Genomic DNA, 23,335 nt, shown 5'->3' with positions numbered 1-23,335 from the left:
TTGTAGATCTTGTTTCCCATGCCAGAAATTTGGTAATATATCTAGGAGGGATGAGATGCCTCAATAGATTATGCTTTTCTATGAAATTTTTGATGTTTGGGGCATTGACTTCATGGGTCCATTTCCAAATTCTAATGGTTATTTTTATATTTTGTTAGCTGTAGATTACGTTTCCAAATGGGTGGAAGCAATTCCTACCCGCAATGATGATGCTAACACTGTTGTTTCCTTTGTGAGAAATCATATTATTTGTCGCTTTGGATCACCACGAGCAATCGTGAGCGATCAAGGCACCCATTTTTGTAATAGGAGACTAACAGGACTAATGAAGAAACATGGGATAATTCATAAAGTTGTAACAGCCTACCATCCTCAAACTAATGGGCAAGCCGAGGTGTCAAATAGAGAGATAAAGTGTATATTGCAGAAGATAGTCAAACCTCATAGAAGAGACTAGAGCACCAGGCTACAAGATGCACTTTGGGCATACAGAACAGCATACAAAACACCCATTGGGATGAGTCCTTTCCGCTTAGTTTATAGAAAAGCTTGTCATCTCCCTGTTGAATTAGAGCATAAAGCCTTTTGGGCAGTAAAGGAATGTAACATGGAAATTGGAAAAGCCGGAGCTGAAAGGAAGTTGCAACTGCAGGAACTGGAAAGCCTTCGCCTAGAAGCTTATGAGAACTCAAGACTATACAAGGAGAAGATGAAGGTTGTACATGATCAGCACATTAAGAGGAAAGAGTTCCAACCTAGGGACTTAGTCCTCCTCTATAAATCTCGACTAAGGCTCATGCTAGGCAAGTTGAGATCAAGATGGGAAGGTCCATACAGAGTAGAGAAGGCCGAACCGTGCAGAGTTTATCACCTAAGCCATCCTTCAAGCTCTGAACCTATCAAAGTTAATGGACATCGTTTAAAGCTGTACCATGGCGAGAAGCTGAAGAAGAATAAGGAGCTCGAGATCTTCCTCTTGGAAGATCCCCACATAGCTGAAGACTGAGCTAGTGGAGCGTCCAACTTACGGACGTTAAAGCAAAGTACTAGGTGGGAGACAACCCACCATGGTATGATCGTTCCTTTCCTTATTTTTAATTTTCTTATTCAATAACTCTTCTTTTCATTAGTACATTTCGTGCATTTGCATTCACATATTTTTATTAAAAAAAATAAAAAATAAAATAAAAATCACGCGACACGACCGCCTCATTGACGCGTCCGCGTCGCAGGGAGCTGGGAGACAATAATAATATGAACAGAGAGTTACGCAGGAGCAGGGCTGGAGGCGTGCCAATGGCACAAATCATCCCACGCGACCGCGTCATATGGGAAGAGTGGCCTCTCACGCGTCCGTGTGCCCCACGCGGCCGCGTGATCTGGATTTCGACGTAACAAGGGTGCACAGCCGAAAGTTGTGCTAGAGTGGTGCTGGACTGGCGCTGGACACGCAGTACCTCTCACACGATCGCGTGCCCCACGCAACTGCGTCGTATCCCACTAATTGACCACTCACGCGATCGCATGCCCCATGCGATCGCGTCACCCAAAATTTGGCACTAATATGATTTTGAATAGAGAGTTGTGCGAGTGCGAGGCTACCCTCGCGCCATTAGCCTAAAATGGGTCACGCGACCGCGTGACCGACGCGATCGCGTCATTGAGTTTAAGCGCAAGGCGCGCGACCGCGTCGCTTGCGCCGCATAGCCTCCCTAATTTTGCCAATTATCATATCTTTTTCCCCCAAATCCTATTTTTCTCTTTTCCCTCCTTATTTCTTCTCCCTCCCTTCTCCCCTTCTTCCTTCTTTCTTACTTTTTACTCTCTCTCACCCCCATTAACAAGGTTTTTCTTTCTCCTTCCCTCCTTACTTTTCTATTATTCTTCTTATTTTTGTATGTTATCTTCTTCTCTTTTCTTTTTACCTTCATTATTCATATTTTCTTTTTCTTTCTTTTCCCTTTTTTACTTGGTGTTATCAATTTATGTGAGTCATTATTTATTATTATATGCTTGTGGAGTGTTGTAAATTTGTTTGACAATTATATATTGCTTTTTACGGGATTACTTGCATGTTCAAATTCTTATTTTCAAGAGCCTCTTCTACGTGCATGCTATGTGTTTGTGAAAAAGCCCATATGGCATTATGAACTTCTTTACATTTTTCTACTCTCATATTCAATGCTTGCTTTTCACAATTTCCCTTTACTATTTTATTCATTGAATTTAATTGTCAATACAAATGTGATGGTTTGTTACGAGTGATGCTTGATCTATGCTACTCATGCCCTTTGCCGGCATGCCAATAAACACCTCGCATTCACTTGTCATCATATGCACTAGCTATTTTCCATTAATGAGTTTTCACATGTACTCATGAGCGTGTGTTAACATCTTTTACCTTTTAATGTGCATTTATAACCATCCTTTCCCATTCTCTTCCTTGCTCTATCCATTTAAATTTAATTTACTTTCTCTTCCCTTTTTCAGGATGGCCACCAAGAAAGGAAAAGAGAAAGCCACTCCCAAACAACCAGCAAGAAGAGGTACAAAGAGAGCATTAGTGGCAGAACCCTCTTCAACTGCGGTAAAGCCCTCAACAAAGAAAATTAAGAGGATTATAAAGGTTGATGATAAAGAAAGAGCCTTCCCAGCAAAGGACACTACGCGATTCCCCAATCGCTACTGTGAGCAGATGTTCCCCATCCTGGTAGAAAGGAGTTACAACAACGAATACCTTCTTCTCCTCCCAAACCATATTGCTACCATTGTTGAGCTGCAAATTTCCCAAAGACAATGGGGTTTCCTACAGAGACAGCCAAGGCAGGTCAACCTTTCTTGGGTAGTTGAGTTCTACTCCAACTTCTACCTGCCGACCCTACAGTCTGTCTATGTCCGTCAAAAGCAAGTCCCCATTACTGAAGAAGCCATTCAAAAAGTTCTAAGTCTTTCCCCTATTCCAGAAGGATTGGACGCCTTTCAAGAAGCCGCACTCAAGCGCCAGATGTACCAATTTGACTGGGATGCCGTTCTCAGAGTTATCGCACTACCTAGCAGCCGATGGATCTACGTATACCATCGTACCCGCCCTAAGGGAATTTCGGCTTCAGCACCTACCTTGGAGGCTCGCGTATGGGCACAGATTATGTCCCATTACGTTTTTCCGAGCACTCACGAGTCCTCCTTCACTGCGGATATGGCCGTTCTACTATGGTGCATCCTTACAGACCAACCTCTGAATCTACCAAGACATATCCAGAATGCCATGGGACACGTACAAATTGCAGGCAACTTACCTTTTCCCGCCCTGGTCTCAGATCTTGTCTTAGCAGCCAGAGTCTCCTACAGAGCTGGGGACACCAAAGCCACGCTTCCACGGGATGATCAGTATGTCCCCAATGGGAAGTACCTTAGACTTCCAGCAACCACTATCAGCCAGCCTACTGAACTAGTTGAAGATATTCCTTCTTCAACACCACAAGCACCCACTACTGATTAGCTGCTCCATCAGATACTTGAAAAGTTGGATCGGCAAGAACACAAAGCTAAAATGAGAGAGCGCCGTAACAAGCGCCGATTCACATACCTCAAGGAGCTGATCATGGGAAAATTCAAGGACTCAGACACCCCGGACTCCACTTCTTTTACCAGCACAGGGAGCCATGATGGTCCCAACTGTGGAGATACTGCTACCAGCCCACCTTTGTTCTTAATAGATGGCACCGAGGACGGTGCAAAGCCTTAACTGTGGGGAGGTCGGTCAGTACCTGACTTTCGGAGGTAATTTCTCTTCCCTAGCACCAATAAATTAGGATATTTAGTTAGATTTTTCTTTTGTAGAATATGATAAATTGCATAGTAATAGGTTAGTTGCATGCATGTTCTGCTTGATTAAAAAGACAATAAGTTTCTTCTAAGACCCTATCTTTGGAGCAAAATTTCACTAATTTTAATTAAAACTTTTATGTTAAATTTGCTTGAAGTTGTATTTGGAACATGATTTTTGAGCTAAAGAACACACAACCTGTGAGAATTGAGCCTTTATGAATGGTTACATTATTTAACCATAATTATTTTGTTCTTGTGTGTTTACTTCTCTATGATTGTAATCTATATTTTGTTTCATCCTATATGTCCAATGTTTATTATATTTATATGTTTGCATATGATTGAGGCCATTACTTATTTAGCTCACTTATCCAAATTAAGCCTACCCTTCCAATTACCTTTGTTAACCACTTTGAGCCTTTAAATCCCATTTGTTCTATATTTTACCACATTACTAGCCTTAAGCGGAAAAATAATTATATATCCCAAATTGAATCTTTGGTTAGCTTAAGATAGAATTGTGTGTGTTATTTAAGTATGGGAAATTGTGGGAACAAAGGATAGTAAGGGAATGAGTCATGATAATATTATGGGAATTTGGATACCTACTCCTGTGAAACTATAAGAATTAAAAATCTATGTGCATTGATAAGCTGTGTTATTTTTATGTTTCTATTTTTAATTAAAAAAAATCCAAAAATACTCAACAAATAAATAAGGGGACAAAATTACCCCAATGCTAAGTCAAGCATTCAATTTATAAGCTTACTTAGCCATATATGTATCCTTACCCTCACCTTGGCCCCATTACAACCTTGAAAAGACCTCATGATGTTTGCATTGGTATATTAAATATTGTTGATTGGTTAGGAGAAGAAAAAAAATTAGAGAGCATGATTAGAGAAGGATAGAGTGATTACCCTATACACTAGAGAGACTAGAGTGTACATACATCATCAGTGAGGGTTCCATGCTTGAATTTCTATGTTCCCTGCTTTCATGAGCTATCTTCTTGCATTTTTATCTGTTCTTACTATATAAGAATTGAGTTAGTGGAATTTGATTGTAATTGTTTTGAAGAGCTTACTTACTTTTGATCAAGTGGACAAAAATCATATAGTTGCATTCATATATATAGGTTGCATTGCATTTCATAGGTTTTACATGTTCTTACTCATTCATTTTATCTCCTTCAACTAAGCATGAGGACATGCTAATGTTTAAGTGTGGGGAGGTTGATAAACCACTATTTTATGGTTTATATTTTGTTTAATTGTGTGGTTTTATCATGATCTTTACCCACTTATTCGTTAAATAAGCATGCATTTATAATTCCTTCCTAAAGTTATTGCATGATTGAAAACTTGCTTCCTAGAGACTTTTAATTATGTATTTTATTTCTCTTTTATTCCATTCGATGCCGTGATCTGTGTGTTAAGTGTTTCAGGCTTTATAGGGAATGAATGAGTTGGAGATTGGAAAGGAAGCTTGCAAAAATGGAAGGAACACAAGAAATTGAGGAGATGACCAGCGAGAAGCGACGTGGCCGCATGGATCACGCGACCGCGTGAAGAAGAGGAAATCGCAGTGATGCGGCCGCATGGATGACGCGACCGCGCGGCATGGAATAGCAGAAGCGACGCGGCCGCATGGACAACGCGACCGCGTGGCAAGCAGAAAGCCGAATGACGAGGCTGCATGGATGACGCGACCGCGTGACATGCGCGATCTGCATAATCTGCAGAATCGCTGGGAGCGATTTTGGGCCCTATTTTGACCCAGTTTTCGGTCCAAAAAAGCAGACTAGAGCCAGAGAACATGCAGAAACCAACAACAACATTTTCATTCCGCATAGTTTTAGTTTTTAGATCTAGTTTTCCTCTCCTCTAGGTTTTCTCTCTACACATTCATAGTTTTTAGGATTTGTTATGTTCATTGTTTTGCAATGGGATATTGAGAAGAGTTATTGCCTCATCAAGACTTCGACATTCTAGTTCGTTCTCTTTACTTGTCTCTTACTCTTCCATGTTCCTTAATTTACTTAATTTTACTATTGGATTATTTTAGCATTTATCAATACAAGAATTACTTTTATTTTTAATTAATCTTTTGATCATTATTTATCATGTCTTTCTTTAATTCCCTTTCTTATGTTATGAATTCTTCATTTACAATGAGCGAGTAGTTCCCTAACTTGATGGAGAGTTGATTGAAAAAACCCTTAGTTAGGATGCTCAAGAGAGAGATTGTAATTGGGTTTATTGTTGGATTGCTCTCTATTCACTAATACCAATCCTCCCAAGAGTGGATTGGAACTTGTGGATAGAACAGCATTCCAACTCGTTTAACTTACCCTTACTTAGTGAGGGACAACTAAACAGAATAATCCCCAATTATCGATTAGTCTTGAGAGTACTGCAATAAAAATAGGGCTTCCAGCTAATCAACTCCCAGTCAAGGCTTTTATTTAAATTTATATAAATTCTCTAATTTAATTCTCTGCCATTCAACTCAAACCTTTTTGAAAACATCTGATTAATAAAATAGCACACTTTTCTGCAACTCGTTGGGAGACAACCTGGGACTCATACTCCCAGTATTTTGATTTTAATTTCTCTGACACCCTTCTAAATTGATGAGTGGATTTCTGGTTGGTTGAGAACTATACTTGCAACGCATATTTTATAATCATTCTTAACTCGCCAATTTCCGCACGCATCATCCACCCCATACTATTATATATTATTGGAAAGCCCTGGATGTCTACTTTCCAATTATTTTGAAAGCGCATCATTTAAAGCTATACAGCTTGAGTTATACTCCAAGGAAAGTAAAGAGCTCGGCTGCCCTTACTACAGGTTAATACTATGTTCATTCTTGCACTTTCGGGGTAAGTTTTCTCCCTCAAATTTAGTTTCCATCATGTAGTTCCATATATTCTTAGAAAGCTCTAGATTCCTACTTTCTAATGCCATTGGAATCACCTCATTTGGAGCTTTGTAGCTCAAGTTATTCTTGTTTGAAGAAGACACAGTCAGGCTACCAGGTGCTGGCGTTAGTGGGTTAACTTGGGTAACGTTAGCACAATAACGTTGGCACCCTTCTTTGTGTAGCAACATTGGTAGGCTAACTTTGGGCCACCAACGTTGCTTGTCACCTTTGCAACGTTAGTGGGCAACGTTAGTAAGCCAACTTAGGCCACTAACGTTGCTCCCCTCTTCCTTGGCAACGTTGATGGGCAACGTTGGTGAGCCAACTTGGGCCACCAACGTTGCTTCCTCCTTCCTTGGCACCATTAACCATAGCGTTAGTGGGCTAACTTTGGCCACTAATGCCACAACCTCTGCTTCTTCTCTGCTTTTCCTTTGCTTCTTCTTTAAACTTCTTTCTTCTTTCATGCTTGTTTTGTGCTTTTTACTTCTTTTTCCACCAATTTCTACAAATTCAAACCAAATCAAAGAATTGAAAGTAATCGATGATTTAAGTACAAAAGTATTCAATAATTAAGCATGATTACTGAAAATTAAAGGTGAAAAAGTATAGAAAAACATAACATGATGCGTTGTCATCACCTTACCTCAGGAAAAAATAACCCTTGCTCTTCACTATGGAAAAAATAACCCTTGCTCTTCCTCCCTTTTCACTGAGGCAAAAGAAACCCTTGCTCTTCACCCCATCTCCATTTCCGATTGTTCGATAACACGTTTACATCCGACATTGTGTGATCGAGATTTGTTATTGTCTATCATGGCCTCCTTTATCGAAGGAGCTACTGCCGACATCGTTGCAAGGTCCTAGTTACACTTTTTTCCACTCTTCACTCTTTCAAAAGTTACCGAACATTATGGCATTAAAGTGTTTGGCGTTGTTGGTAAAGTTTGATTAGGGGATGACTAATTTTTATTTTTTGTTTTTTGTTGTGTAGAAATGGGAGAATCAGAGTTCACAATAGAGCTCCTTCACGGAGGGAAATTTATTGACACGGGACATGGACTAGAATATTTAGGTGGGTTGGTTGTGGAAGACTTGCATTATGAACTAGATGAATGGTCTCTTCAAGAGATAGTGAGTTTGCTGAAGGGTCTAGGCTACAAGGAATATGCGAAGCTTTGGTGGAACGAACCTGGAGTGGACTCGAAGTTAGGTCTCAAAGAGTTAAAGTCATACGGGGATGCCGTTAGAATGGCTAGGGCTTTAGTTACTGATTCTGTGAAGCATGGTATAATGTCTGTTGTTGATGGTTACAGAGAAGGTAATGGGGTTGAAAGCAAAGATAGTGGACTGATAGAAGTAGAAGTCGATGCTGAGTCAGAACCCTCTACTAAGGAGGATAGGTTTGATGACAGTGCTGATGATGGTGAACATGAGGATTACTTAGGGTTTAATGTAGAGGATGGTGTTGATGGTGGATAATCAAATGCGCTTGGTGGGTTCAATGGTCCACTTAATTAAGAAGGGACAACAGATAAGGGTGCTGAGGATAATCAAGCTTCTGGAGAGATGGATGAACAAGTTGAAGACATTTCTGATGGTTATGAAACTAAATACATAGATAGTTATGAGGGATATTCTGATGATATGATTAAGGAAAAAAGGTTTCCTAAGTATGATGAGGCAGAAATGTGTAGAGAGCATGAGTTTAAGGTTAGCTTTGAGTTCAAATCACTGTCCCAGTTTAAAGAAGCAATTAAGGAGCATGCCTTATTGAATGGGAGAGACGTTAGGTACAAGAAGAATGACAAATTGAGGTGTAGAGTAGTATGAAGGGCAAGCATACCTGTGGGAAGAGTTATAGTGGTAGGTTTGCTTCTAGTGAGTAAATATAAAAAAAGATTGTCAACAACATTAGTCGTGGAGAAGAGATGTGGCTGGCCATTATTATTCAAACAATTCAGGATAAGTACATGGCAAATGTTAGTGTAGGAAAGGCTTACTGGGCAAGGAGAAAAGTAAAGAAAAAATGCATGGAAGGGCCATACTACAATATGCCAAATTGAGAGATTATTGTGCTGAGATTTTAATGGCAAATCCGAGGTCCAAGCTTAGTATTATTGTGGATAAGCCATCTTTAACACACCAACAAGATTTATGAGGATGTACATGTGCCTCAATTCGGTGAAGCACGGCTTCTTGGCTGGTTGTAGGTCGATTATAGGAGTGGACGGGTGTCACTTGAAAGGGGACCATGGTCAACAGCTGCTAGTTGCAGTAGGAAGGGATCCTAATGACAATCATTTTCCAATTGCGGTTGCAGCAGTGGAGGCAGAAACAAAGGACAGCTGGGGATGGTTCCTTGAGTTGTTGCTGGATGATATCGGTAAATCAAGAAGATGGGTTTTCATGTTGGATCAACAAAAAGTAAAGATAATATGACTTATGATTCTAACTATTTCATTCTACTTGCGTTATTTTTTTTGATTGAATAATGATACTGGATACTGTTGTTTTTGTTGTTATAGGGTTTGATGCAAGTTTTTGCTTAGATGGAACCTTTTATTGAGCATAGGTTATATTTAAGGCATCTGTATGCCAACTGTAAAAAGGCATATGGCGGAGGGACAGTTTTGAGGGATGGTGCACGAAATTGTGATCTCAGGCAATGGCGCCAGAAACTCTGTACGCACGTCTTAATAAATCGTTTTTCATTCACAACTTCGATACAACTAACCAGCAAGTGCACTGGGTCGTCCAAGTAATAAACCTTACGTGAGTAAGGGTCGATCCCACGGAGATTGTTGGTATGAAGCAAGCTATGGTCACCTTGTAAATCTCAGTCAGGCGGATATAAAATAGTTATGGAGTTTTCGAACATAAATAATAAATAGATAGAAAATAAGGATAGAAACACTTATGTATATCATTGGTGAGAATTTCAAATAAGTGTACAGAGATGCTTTCGTTCCTCTGAACCTCTGCTTTCCTGCTGTCTTCATCCAATCAGTCTTACTCCTTTCTATGGCTGGCTTTATGTAAGGACATCACCGTTGTCAATGGCTACTTTTTATCCTTTCTGGAAAATGGTCTGATGCGCTGTCACTGCATGGCTAATAGTCTGGAGGCATCACCCTTGTTAATGGCTGCATCCCATCCTCTTGTGAAAATGGTCCAAATGCTCTGTCACAGCACGGCTAATCATCTGAGGTTCTCGATCATACTGGAATAGGATTCACCCTCCTTTTGCGTCTGTCACTACGCCCAGCACTCGCGAGTTTGAAGTTCGTTACAGTCATTCAATTCCAGAGTCCTACACGGAATACCACAGACAAGGTTTAGACTTTCCGGACTCTCATGAATGCCGCCATCAATCTAGCTTATACCACGAAGATTCTGATTAAGAGATCCAAGAGATACTCATTCAATCTAAGGTGGAACGGAAGTGGTTGTCAGGCACGCGTTCGTGGGGGAATGATGATGATTGTCACGTTCATCACATTCAGGTTGAAGTACGAATGAATATCTTAGAAGCGGAATAAGTTGAATTGAATAGAAAAACAGTAGTACTTTGCATTAATCTTTGAGGAACAGCAGAGCTCCACACCTTAATCTATTGAGTGCAAAAACTCTACCATATGAAAATACATAAGTGATAATGGTTCAAGCATGGCCGAATGGCCAGCCCCCATGAAAGTCTAAGATAGCATAAAACCGATCAAAGATGTCTAATACAAAAGTAAAAAGTCCTATTTATACTAAACTAGTTACTAGGGTTTACAGAAGTAAGTAATTGATGCATAAATCTACTTCCGGGGCCCACTTGGTGTGTGCTTGGGCTGAGCTTGAATGTTACATGTGTAGAGGTCAATCTTGGAGTTGAACGCCAGTTTGTAACGTATTTCTGGCGTTCAACTCTGGCTTGTGACGTGTTTCTGGCGTTTAACTCCAGACAGCAGCGTAGAACTGGCGTTAAACGCCCTTTTAAGTCGTCTAAACTCTGCCAAAATATGGACTATTATATATTTCTGGAAAGCCCTGGATATCTACTTTCCAACGCAATTGGAAGCACACCATTTTGAGTTCTGTAGCTCCAGAAAATCTACTTTGAGTGCAGGGAGATCAGAATCCAACAGCATCAGCAGTCCTCCTTCAACCTCTGAATCTGATTTTTGCTCAAGTCCCTCAATTTCAGCCAGAAAATACCTGAAATCATAGAAAAATACACAAACTCATAGTAAAGTCCAGAAATGTGAATTTAACATAAAAACTAATGAAAACATCCCTAAAAGTAACCAGATTCTACTAAAAACATACTAAAAACAGTGCCAAAAAGCGTATAAATTATCCGCTCATCACAACACCAAACTTAAATTGTTGCTTGTCCCCAAGCAACTAAAAATCAAATAGGATAAAAAGAAGAGAATATACTATAAATTCCAAACTATCAATGAAACATAGCCCCAATTAAATGAGCGGGACTTGTAGCTTTTTGTCTCTTGAATAGTTTTGGCATCTCACTTTATCCATTGAAGTTCAAAATGATTGGCATCTATAGGAACTCAGAGTTCAGATAGTGTTATTGATTCTCCTAGTTCAGTATGATGATTCTTGAACACAGCTATTTTATGAGTCTTGGCCGTGGCCCTAAGCACTTTGTTTTCCAGTATTACCACCGGATACATAAATGCCACAGACACATAATTGGGTGAACCTTTTCGGATTGTGACTCAGCTTTGCTAAAGTCCCCAATTAGAGATGTCCAGGGTTCTTAAGCACACTCTTCTTTTGCTTTAGACCTTGACTTTAACCGCTCAGTCTCAAGTTTTCACTTGACACCTTCACGCCACAAGCACATGGTTAGGGACAGCTTGGTTTAGCCGCTTAGGCCAGGATTTTATTCCTTTAGGCCCTCCTATCCACTAATGCTCAAAGCCTTGGGATCCTTTTTATTTACCCTTGCCTTTTGGTTTTAAGGGTTATTGGCTTTTTGCTCTTGCCTCTTGGTTTTAAGAGCTTTTGGCTTTTTCTGCTTGCTTTTTCTTTTTATTTTTTTTTCGCCTATATTTTTTTTCTCCTTTTTTTTTCTGCAAACTTTGTTCTTTGCTGCTTTTTCTTGCTTCAAGAATCATTTTTATGATTTTTCAGATTATCAAATAACATGTCTCCTTATCATCATTCTTTCAAGAGCCAACATATTTAACATTCTTAAACAACAACTTTAAAAGACATATGCACTGTTCAAGCATTCATTCAGAAAACAAAAATTATTGTCACCACATCAATATAATTAAACTAAGTTCAAGGATAAATTCGAAAATCATGTACTTCTTGTTCTTTTGAATTAAAACAGTTTTCATTTAAGAGAGGTGATGGGTTCATAGGACATTCATAACTTTAAGACATAGTTACTAACTACTAATGATCATGTAATAAGACACAAACATGGATAAGCACTTAACATTAAGAAAATGAAAAACGGAAAATAAGAACAAGGAATGAGTCCACCGTAGTGATGGTGGCATTTCCTTCTTGAGGAACCAATGATGTCCTTGAGCTCTTCTATGTCTCTTCCTTGTCTTTGTTGCTCCTCCCTCATTGCTTTTTGATCTTCTCTTATTTCATGAAGGATGATGGAGTGCTCTTGATGTTCCACCCTTAATTGTCCCATATTGGAACTTAATTCTCCTAGGGAGGTGTTGATTTTCTCCCAATAGTTTTGTGGAGGAAAATGCATTTGAGGCATCTCTGGGATCTCATGGTGATGAGCTTCATGCGTCTCTTGAGATCCATGAATGGGCTCTCTTGCTTGCTCCATCCTTTTCTTAGTGATGGGCTTCTCTTCCTCAATGGGAATGTCTCCTTCTATGAAAGCTCCAGCTGAGTAACATAGATGGCAAATAAGATGAGGAAAAGCTAGCCTTGCCTCAGGAGAGGGCTTTTTGGCTATTTTCTAGAATTCAAGGGAGATGACTTCATGAACTTCTACTTCCTCTCCAATCATGATGCTATGAATCATGATGGCCCGATCCACAGTAACTTCAGATCGGTTGCTAGTGGGGATGATGGAGCGTTGGATGAACTCCAACCATCCTCTAGCCACAGGCTTGAGGTCCAGTCTTCTTAATTGAACCGTCTTGCCTTTGGAGTCAATCTTCCATTGAGCTCCTTCCACACATATGTCCATGAGGACTTGGTCCAACCTTTGATTAAAGTTGACCCTTCTAGTGTAGGGGCGTGCATCTCCTTGCATCATAGGCAAGTTAAACGCCAACCTCACATTTTCCGGACTAAAATCTAAGTATTTCCCCCGAACCATTGTAATATAATTCTTTGGGTTTGGGTTCTTACTTATCCATGCATTGGCATAGAACTCTTGAACCATTAGGATGCCAACTTGTTGGATGGGGTTTGTTAGAACTTCCTAACCTCTTCTTTGGATTTCATGTCGGATCTCTGGATACTCATTCTTCTTGAGCTTGAAAGGGACCTCGGGGATCACCTTCTTCTTGACCACAACATCATAGAAGTGGTCTTGATGAGCTTTGGAGATGAATCTTTCCATCTCCCATGACTCGAAGGTGGAAGCTTTTGTCTTCCCTTTCCCTTTTCTAGAGGATTCTCCGGTCTTGGGTGCCATCAATGGTAATGGAAAAACAAAAAACTTATGCTTTTATCACACCAAACTTAGAATATTGCTCGCCCTTGAGCAAGAGAAGAAAGAATAGATGAAGAAGAAGAAGAAAATATGGAGGAGAGGGGGGAGGGGTGTATTCGGCCAAGAAGGGGAAGAGAGGGTTGTGTTGTGTGAAAATGAAGAAGAATGGAGGGCTTTATATAGGGAAGGGAGGGGGGTAAGGTTCGGCCATAAGGGTGGGTTTTGGGTGGGAAATTGATTTTGAATTTTGAAGGTAGGTGGGGTTTATAAGGTAGGTTTATGGGGAAGAGTGGATGGATGTGAGTGGTGAAGTGGTTATAGGGAAGAGAGATTGAGGTGATTGGTGAAGAGTTTTGGGGAAGAGTGTTTATGGGATTGTGTGAAAGATGGGTGAGAAGAAGTGAGTGGAGGTAGGTGGGGATCCTGTGGGGGGTCCACAGATCCTGAGGTGTTCAAGGATTTACAACCTTGCACCAAATTAGGCATGTAAAATGCCCTTGCACACAACTCTGGGCGTTCAGCGCCAGATTGGTGCTTGTTCTGGGCATTGAACGCCCATTTCTAGCGTTGAACGCCAGAACCATGCTTGTTCTGGGCGTTCAGCGCCAGCTCTCCTCCAGGGTGCAATTCTGGCGTTCAAATGCCCAGATGCTGCCCATTTTAGGTGTTCAGCACCAGAACCATGCTCTGTTCTGGCGTTGAACGCCAGCCAGATGCTTCTTACTGGCGTTTATGATGTTTTTGATTCCATTTTCAATTTTTATATTTATTTTGTGACTCCACATGATCATGAACCTAATAAAACATGAAAGAACAAGAAAAATAAAATTAGATAAATAAAAATTGGGTTGCCTCCCAACAAGCGCTTCTTTAATGTCAATAGCTTGACAGTGGGCTCTCATGGAGCCTCAAAGATGTTCAGAGCATTGTTGAGACTTCCCAACACCAAACTTAGAGTTTGACTGTGGGGGCTCTGGTTGACTCTGTTTTGAGAGAAGCTTATTGTGCCTCTTTTCCATGTTTACAGAAGGGTAACCTTGAGTTGTAAACACAAGGGAGTCCTCATTCAATTGAAGGACTAATTCACCTCTGTCAACATCAATCACAGCTCTTGCTGTGGCTAGGAAAGGTCTTCCAAGGATGATGGATTCATCCTCATCCTTCCCAGTATCAAGGATTATGAAATCAGCAGGGATGTAAAGGCCTTGAACCTTTACTAACACGTCCTCCCCTTCCTCTCCAGGTTCGGCCGTGTTGACTATGTCAATGGCCTTGCACTCTCCTTTTGGATTTTCTTCTGTATTGCTTGGGAGAGTACTAGGAGGGATTTCAGTGATCCTTTTACTCAGCTAGCCCACTTGTGCCTCCAAATTTCTAATGGAGGACCTTGTTTCATTCATGAAACTCACAGTGGCCTTAGATAGATCAGAGACTAAGTTTGCTAAATTAGAGGTATTTTGTTCAGAGTTCTCTGTCTGTTGCTGAGTGGATGATGGAGAAGGTTTACTATTGTTAAACCTATTTCTTCCACCATTATTAAAGCCTTGTTGAGGCTTTTGTTGATCCTTCCATGAGAGATTTGGGTGATTTCTCCATGAGGGGTTATAGGTGTTTCCATAAGGTTCACCTATGTAATTCACCTTTGCTATTGCAGGGTTTTCAGGATCATAAGCTTCTTCTTCAGAAGATGCCTCTTGAGTACTGTTGGATGCAGCTTACATTCCATTCAGACTTTGAGAAATCATATTGACTTGCTGAGTCAATATTTTATTCTGAGCCATTATGGCATTCAGAGTATCAATTTCAAGAACTCCCTTCTTCATAGGCGTCCCATTACTCACAGGATTCCTCTCAGAAGTGTACATGAATTGGTTATTAGCAACCATGTCAATGAGTTCTTGAGCTTCTGCAGGCGTTTTCTTTAGGTGAATGGATCCACCTGCAGAAGTATCCAATGACATTTTAGCCAATTCAGATAGACCATCAAAGAATATATCCAGGATGGTCCATTCTGAAAGCATGTCAGAAGGACACTTTTTGGTCAGTTCTTTGTATCTCTCCCAAGCTTCATAGAGGGATTCACCTTCTTTCTGTCTGAAGGTTTGAACATCCACTCTAAGCTTACTCAGCTTTTGAGGAGGAAAGAACTTGGCTAAGAAAGCCTTGACCAGCTTATCCTAAGAGTTTAGGCTATCTTTGGGTTGAGAGTCCAACCATATTCTAGCTCTGTCTCTCACAGCAAAAGGGAAAAGCATGAGCCTGTAGACTTCAGGATCTACTCCATTAGTCTTAACAGTATCACAGATCTGCAAGAATTCAGTTAAGAACTGAAAAGGATCTTCAGATGGAAGTCCATGAAACTTACAGTTCTACTACATCAGAGAAACTAATTAAAGTTTCAGCTCAAAATTGTTTGCTCCAATGGCAGGAATGGAGATGCTTCTTCCATGTAAATTGGAATTAGGTGCAGTAAAGTCACCAAGCATCCTCCTTGCATTATTATTATTTTCGGCTGCCATCTCCTCTTCCTGTTCAAAAGTTTCTGAAAGGTGCTTGCTGGATTGTTGTAATTTAGCTTCTCTTAGTTTCCTCTTCAGAGTCCTTTCAGGTTCTGGATCTGCTTCAACAAGAATATTCTTATCCTTGCTCCTGCTCATATGAAGGAGAAGGGAACAGAAAAATAATAATAGGGATCCTTTTTACCATAGGTATAGAGGTTCCCCTGTGTGAGTAGAAGAAGAAAAGAATGTAATGTAAAGAAAGAAACACAAGGGTAAGGAGAGCAGAGATGTGGGATGAAGAAAGGTGTTAGTAGATGAATAAATAAATAGAAGGAGATAAGAGAGAGAGAGAATTTTCGAAAATAATTTTTGAAAAAGAGTTAGTGATTTTCGAAAATAGTTTTTGAAAAAGGTTAGTAATTTTCGAGAATTAAAATCAAAAATTAAAATAATTAGTTAATTAAAAAAAAATTTTGAAAAAGAGGGAAGATATTTTCAAAAATTAGAGAGAGAGAGTTAGTTAGGTAGTTTTGAAAAAGATAAGAAACAAACAAAAAGTTAGTTAGTTAGTTGAAACAAATTTGAAAATCAATTTTGAGAAGATAAGAAGTTAGAAAGGATATTTTAAAATCAAATTTTGAAAAAGATAAGATAAAGAGATATTTTTGAAAAGATGTGATTGAAATTAGTTTTGAAAAAGATTTGATTTTTAAAATCACAATTAATGACTTGATTCACAAGAAATCACAAGATATGATTCTAAAACTCAAAGTTTGAATCTTTCTTAACAAGCAAGTAACAAACTTGAAATTTTTGAATCAAAACATTAATTGATGATGTTATTTTCGAAAATTAGGAGATAAAGATAAGAAAAATATTTTTGAAAAATATTTTTAAAATTTTCGAAAATAAATAAGAAAAATGAAAAATATTTGATTTTTGAAAAAGATTTTGAAGAAGATAAGATTTTTAAATTGAAAATTTAATTTGACTCATAAAAACAACTAGATTTTAAAAAGTTTTGAAAAAGTCAACTCAAATTTTCGAAATTTATGAGTGAAAAAGGGAAAGATGTTTTTTTTTATTTTTGAATTTTTTTTATGATGAGAGGGAAAAACATGAAAAAGACTCAATGCATGAAAATTTTGGATCAAAACAATGAATGCATGCAAGAATGCTATGAATGTCAAGATGAACACCAAGAACACTTTGAATGTCAAGATGAACATCAAGAACTTATTTTTGAAAAATTTTTAATGCAAAGAAAACATGCAAGACACCAAACTTAAAAATTTTCATGTATAGACACTATGAATGCAAGAATGCACATGAAAAATAAGAAAAGACACAAAACATGAAAACATCAAGATCAAACAAGAAGATTTACCAAGAACAACTTGAAGATCATGAAGAACACTATGAATGCATGAATTTTTCGAAAAATGCAAGATGAGTATGCAATTGACACCAAACTTTCAACTTGACTCAAGACTCAAACAAGAAACATGAAATATTTTTTATTTTTATGATTTTTTTATTTTTTTGGATTTTTGTATATTTTTTTTTCAAAAAAACATATAGGAAAAAGAAAATAAGGATTTCAAAATTTTTTTAATATGAATTCCAGGAATCTTGTATTCTTAGTCTAAAGCTCCAATCCGAGGGTTAGGTGGTGCATGAATTGTGAATCACACTTTCCACAACGCGTACCACTAACCAGCAAGTGCACTGGGTCGTCCAAGTAATACCTTACGTGAGTAAGGGTAGAATCCCACGGAGATTGTTGGTTTGAATCAATCTATGGTTATCTTGTAATTCTTAGTCAGGAAGTCAATTATATTTATCAGTTGAATTGCGAATAAACAAGAGAGCATGAATTAAAGGTTACTTGTTATGCAGTAATGGAGAATATGTTGGGGTTTTGGAGATGCTTTGTGTTCTGAATCTCTGCTTTCCTCTGTCTTCTGATTCATGCATGCACGTCCTCCTATGGCTGGCTTTATGCAAGGGCATCACCGTTGTCAGTGGCTACATCCCCTCCTCTCAGTGAAAATGGTCAACGCACCCTGTCACGGCACGGCTATTCATCTGTCGGTTCTCGATCATGCTGGAATAGGATTCACCCTCCTTTTGCGTCTGTCACTAACACCCAGCACTCGCGAGTTTGAAGCTCGTCACAGTCATTCAATCACTGAATCCTACTCGGAATACCACAGACAAGGTTTAGACTTTCTGGATTCTCTTGAATGCCGCCATCATTCTAGCTTACACCACGAAGATTCCGATTAAGAAATCTAAGAGACATTCATTCAATCTGATGTAGAACGGAGGTGGTTGTCAGGCACACGTTCATGGGTTGAGGAAGGTGATGAGTGTCACTGATCATCACCTTCTCCACAGTTAGGTGCGAATGGATATCTTAGAGAGGAACACGCATGTTTGAATAGAAAATAGAAATACTTGCATTAATTCATCGAGACACAGCAGAGCTCCTCACCCCCAACAATGGGGTTTAGAGACTCATGTCGTCAAAGAGTACAAAGTTTTGATCTGAATGTCATGAGATGTCGAATACAATAGTAAAAAGTCCTATTTATAATAAACTAGCTACTAGGGTTTACAGAAGTAAGTAATTGATGCATAAATCCACTTCCGGGGCCCACTTGGTGTGTGCTTGGGCTGAGACTTAAACAATTCACGTGCATAAGGCTGTCTTGGGCGTTCAACGGCAGGTTTGGATCCATTTCTGGCGTTGAACTCCAACTTTTATTCCTTTTCTGGCGCTGGACGCCAGAATTGGGCAGAGAACTGGCGTTGAACGCCAGTTTACGTCATCTATCCTTGAGCAAAGTATGGACTATTATATATTTCTGGAAAGCCCTGGATGTCTACTTTCCAACGCAATTAAAAGCGCGCCATTTTGAGTTCTGTAGCTCCAGAAAATCCACTTTGAGTGCAGGGAGGTCAGAATCCAACAGCATCAGCAGTCCTTTTTCAGCCTGAATCAGATTTTTGCTCAACTCCTTCAATTTCAGCCAGAAAAATACCTGAAATTACAGAAAAACACACAACTCATAGTAAAGTCCAGAAATATGAATTTTTCCTAAAAACTAATGAAAACATCCCTAAAAGTAGCCAGATTCTACTGAAAACATACTAAAAATAATGGCAAAAAGCGTATAAATTATCCGCTCATCATTAGGCATGGCTTAATAGCCAGCCAAGCTTTAGTATGTAACTCAGACATGCCACGGCTGACATTCCAATTAACTTGCCTCTATGCTGATGGTTGGAAGCCCCTATCCAAAAGAATTAGATATGGCTTTACAGCCAGCCAGGCTTCAACATGCTTCATGAAACTCTAGAATTCATTCTTAAAAATTCTGAAGAAAAATATATTTTTGAAAAGATTTATATTTTTTTTTTTGAAAATATATAAGAAATTTTTGAAAGGTTTTTGAAAAATTTTTGAAAATAAAACAAAAAGAAAATTACCTAATCTAAGCAACAAGATGAACCGTCAGTTGTTCAAACTCGAACAATCCCCCGCAACGGCGCCAAAAACTTGGTGCACGAAACTGTGATCTCAGGCAACGGCGCCAGAAACTCTGTACGCACGTCTTAATAAATCGTTTTTCATTCACAACTTCGATACAACTAACCAGCAAGTGCACTGGGTCGTCCAAGTAATAAACCTTACGTGAGTAAGGGTCGATCCCACAGAGATTGTTGGTATAAAGCAAGCTATGGTCACCTTGTAAATCTCAGTCAGGCGGATATAAAATAGTTATGGAGTTTTCGAACATAAATAATAAATAGATAGAAAATAAGGATAGAAACACTTATGTATATCATTAGTGAGAATTTCAGATAAGTGTATAGAGATGCTTTCGTTCCTCTGAACCTCTGCTTTCCTGCTGTCTTCATCCAATCAGTCTTACTCATTTCCATGGCTGGCTTTATATAAGGACATCACCGTTGTCAATGGCTACTTTTTATCCTCTCTGAAAAATGGTCTGATGCGCTGTCACTGCATGGCTAATCGTCTGGAGGCATCACCCTTGTCAATGGCTGCATCCCATCCTCTTGTGAAAATGGTCCAAATGCTCTGTCACAGCACGGCTAATCATCTGAGGTTCTCGATCATACTGGAATAGGATTCACCCTCCTTTTGCGTCTGTCACTATGCCCAGCACTCGCGAATTTGAAGTTCGCACTACAAGAAAAAAGGCCTATGGCCACGCTTTTTTCTTGCCACGCTTCAAAAGCGTGGCCATAAGTGGTCTATGGCCACGCTTTTATGAGGGTGGCGATAGATTAGAGATTTGGCCACATTTTTTTTTGCCACGCTTCAAAAGCGTGGCGAAAAGGATCAACGGCCACGCTTTTGTGAGGGTGGCAATTGATTACAGAAAAGGCTACGTTTTTTTTCTGAAGCGTGGCCGTAGATAGAAACAAGGACGTTTTAAAAGCGTGGCCACAGGGTTTCATTACGGCCACACTTAGAAAACGTGGCTATATGCTGGTACACTTTTGCCACGCTTTAAAAGCGTGGCCAAAAGTTTCTTTTTTGCCACGCTTCAAAAGCATGGCCGTAGAGAGCAAGAATAACGTTTTGAAAGCGTGGCGAGATGGGCCAAACCGGTTGACCCAAACCTGGCTCCCAGACCCGGCTCCCAACCCGGCCCAAACCCGGCCCCCAACCCGGTCCCTAACCCGGTCCCCAACCCTAATCTCTCTTTCCCCTTCGAAGCCACTAACCCTACTCGCCTGTATCGAAGAGCTCCTCCCTTCGCCCTTCTCCCTTCGCCCGTCGCCCTTCGCCGTCCGAGCTCCTCCCTTCGCATTCGCCCTTCGCCGTCCGAGCTCCTCCCTTCGCCCTTCGCCCTTCGCCGTCCGAGCTCCTCCCTTCGCCCTTCGCCCTTCGCCGTCCGAGCTCCTCCCTTCGCCCTTCGCCCTTCGCCCTTCGCCCTTCGCCCGTCGCCCGTCGCCCTTCGCCCGTCGCCCTTCGCCTTCGCCTTCGTCACTGATGGAAACCACTTCTTCTTCATCTTGGTAATCTTCATACCCTTCTTCTCTTTCTTGTTCTTCTTCGAATCAGTGAGGATCTCTCTGTTTACCTTCAAGCTCCAGCAAACATGGGCGACGGCAAGCTCCTCCCTCTTCTTCTCCTCCAAGCCCTCGAATTCCATAGGTATGATCGATTTTCCTCTTTTTATTTTCTCGATTTTTCCGTTGTTTTTACGTTTAGGGCTTTCCCTTTTCATTTTCATTTTCCCCTGATTCGTTCTCTCTGATTGCATGTTCCTTTTCATTTTCATTTTCATGTCCCTGGTTAAATGATAATGTTGAAGACGCGTTGCTTGCGATGCTGTGGACGTACGTGGTTTTTTTCTGGAATGAGAAAGCCACAAAGGTGCACTCTATTCACTATATTCTCCTTTGATTTTCGATATCTTATGTTGACTGTTAATATATGTTGTTCGCGGGTAATAATGGATTCCATGGTCTTTTTCCTACTATGATGAATGCTGATGATGATGAATGAAATGTCTCAGCCACGTGAGACACAAGGCTTCTGTAATTTACTCGTGTTGGTGTCAGAAAGAGTGAAATCTATCTTCTTCCTTGTGCAGTTGTGAATGATTGAAGTCAAAACCATGTTTTATGCTGATAAATCGAATTATAGAAGTTGACTAGAACCAAACATTAATTTTATACTAGTTGTTTTTTATTTTAATTTTATTTGGTGGATCAGTGTTTTTTAAGTTAAGAGTATTACTTAATTTGTATGGACGATGATGAATGAGCATTATTTCATCATCACTTTGTTTGTGTGTCTTGAATAATACAATGGTGGCCTGGGAGCCTAAAACAGTTGCATTGTTAAGACCAGCATCTTAGCATTTTTTTTTATTTCTTTTTAATTCTCCGCTTGATGCTTGTTAAGTGATTATATGTGCCAGTGTGTGTGTGCGTCTGTGAGATGATATGGTTGAAACTCCCGTGCTCATTTAAAGGGACTAACGTCACTCATTTCTATTAAATATAAATGTTATCTAACATGGTTCAAACTTTCTGTCCCGTTTTTAGGACTATTTAACGTTACTTATTAGCGTCAATTGTATTTTGTTTTGGATTCTTCTCTCCACTTTGCATAAAAACTCGCTTCTGATGAAAGATGCTGAAGTCACATAAAAAGTGTGTTTTCTTGCTGGTTTTGGTATTCCATTAATTCTCACTGTTTGTTGCCTTTTGCCTAAACAGTATTTTCACCTCTAATGGCCTTATTTATTATTAGCTTTCCCCTAAAGAGATTTTAAGTTACTGACTTTATATGATGTCATTTCTATTGGTGGATTGTGACTTTGTGAATAAATAAATATTAAGATATTCATACAATCGTCTTACTTATCAATACTTGATATGATGTCGTTTATTTGAACTAATTAGTTACCTTTATTCTTTTTCAGCATGGCACTCTCGGGGCACTTGTCCAAGATTCTGTTAAGAGCCACTACGAGACCCTGTTTTACTGTTTTTCCTTCCCTTCCCCTGCTCCAATTCTCTGCTTTCTAGGTTCCCCTTTCATCTCATTTGATTTTATTTCTGTTTGATTAATCTGGTTTAGCTCATTCTGTTTAGCTTGTTTAGTTCAATTAATTTAGTTTAGTTGAATTAGGTGGTTAGAGAATCTGGACTGGTTAGTGGATGTAGGTTTTGTTTTGTTTACTGCTGCTGTTCGGAATGAATTTGTCTTTCCTCTGAAAGTTGTCCTGGATGAACTTGTTTATTGTGCTGTTTTGGTGTTGAATTCTGGACCTGTGATTGCTGTTTGTTGTATTTTTTTTCATTGTCCAAAATAGATGCTGTGGAAGTGTTACTGTTTCATAAATTTTTCTTGGTTTGTTGTTGCTGAGTTCTGCTCTGCTTGTTGCTTGGTCCATATTATATGAACTGCAATGATTTCAGTTTGTGGAACTGGTTAAGTCATATGAATTCTGTTTGGTGCTTGCTTGAACCTGGGAAACATGCTATTTACTGCTGCTGTTTATTAAGTGTTGCTGCTTTGTGCCATGTGTTAGCAACTCGTTTCCTTGTTGAGATTCTTTGTGCTTATTATGCATTCATGCTCATTACATCCTTAATCATTGGCTGCTGCTGATTTCTCAATTTGCATTTCCTCTTCTGCTCACTTTCTATGCATGCATATATGATGTTCATTCTTGGATTCTTTTGGGGGGGTGTTTGCCTAAATTTGCTTGGCATTGGGAAATTGTTGTGTGATCATGCAATTGTACTTGGATTCTTTTGCAACAATTATTCATGGATCTTGTTTTTCATTTTCTTTTCACTATTAAGTAAATAATTAAATTAATTTCACATTGTATAAAAGCACATGGGACTGTGGCCTAAA

General features: G+C 39.5%; 1 non-coding gene across 1 annotated transcript; it reads left to right on the top strand.

Moving 5' to 3' along the window:
* Nucleotides 1-15,432: 15,432 nt before the first annotated feature.
* Nucleotides 15,433-15,540, top strand: LOC148553379 (small nucleolar RNA R71). Its single transcript, XR_015892760.1, has one exon. It is a non-coding gene; the product is annotated as a small nucleolar RNA R71 (small nucleolar RNA).
* Nucleotides 15,541-23,335: the final 7,795 nt, after the last annotated feature.

The sequence above is a fragment of the Arachis ipaensis genome, chromosome B7 (assembly GCF_059453495.1).
Source record: "Arachis ipaensis isolate K30076 ecotype BB chromosome B7, ASM5945349v1, whole genome shotgun sequence".
Classification (NCBI taxonomy): Eukaryota; Viridiplantae; Streptophyta; class Magnoliopsida; order Fabales; family Fabaceae; genus Arachis; species Arachis ipaensis.
This window is presented reverse-complemented; position numbering and strand designations above follow the sequence as displayed.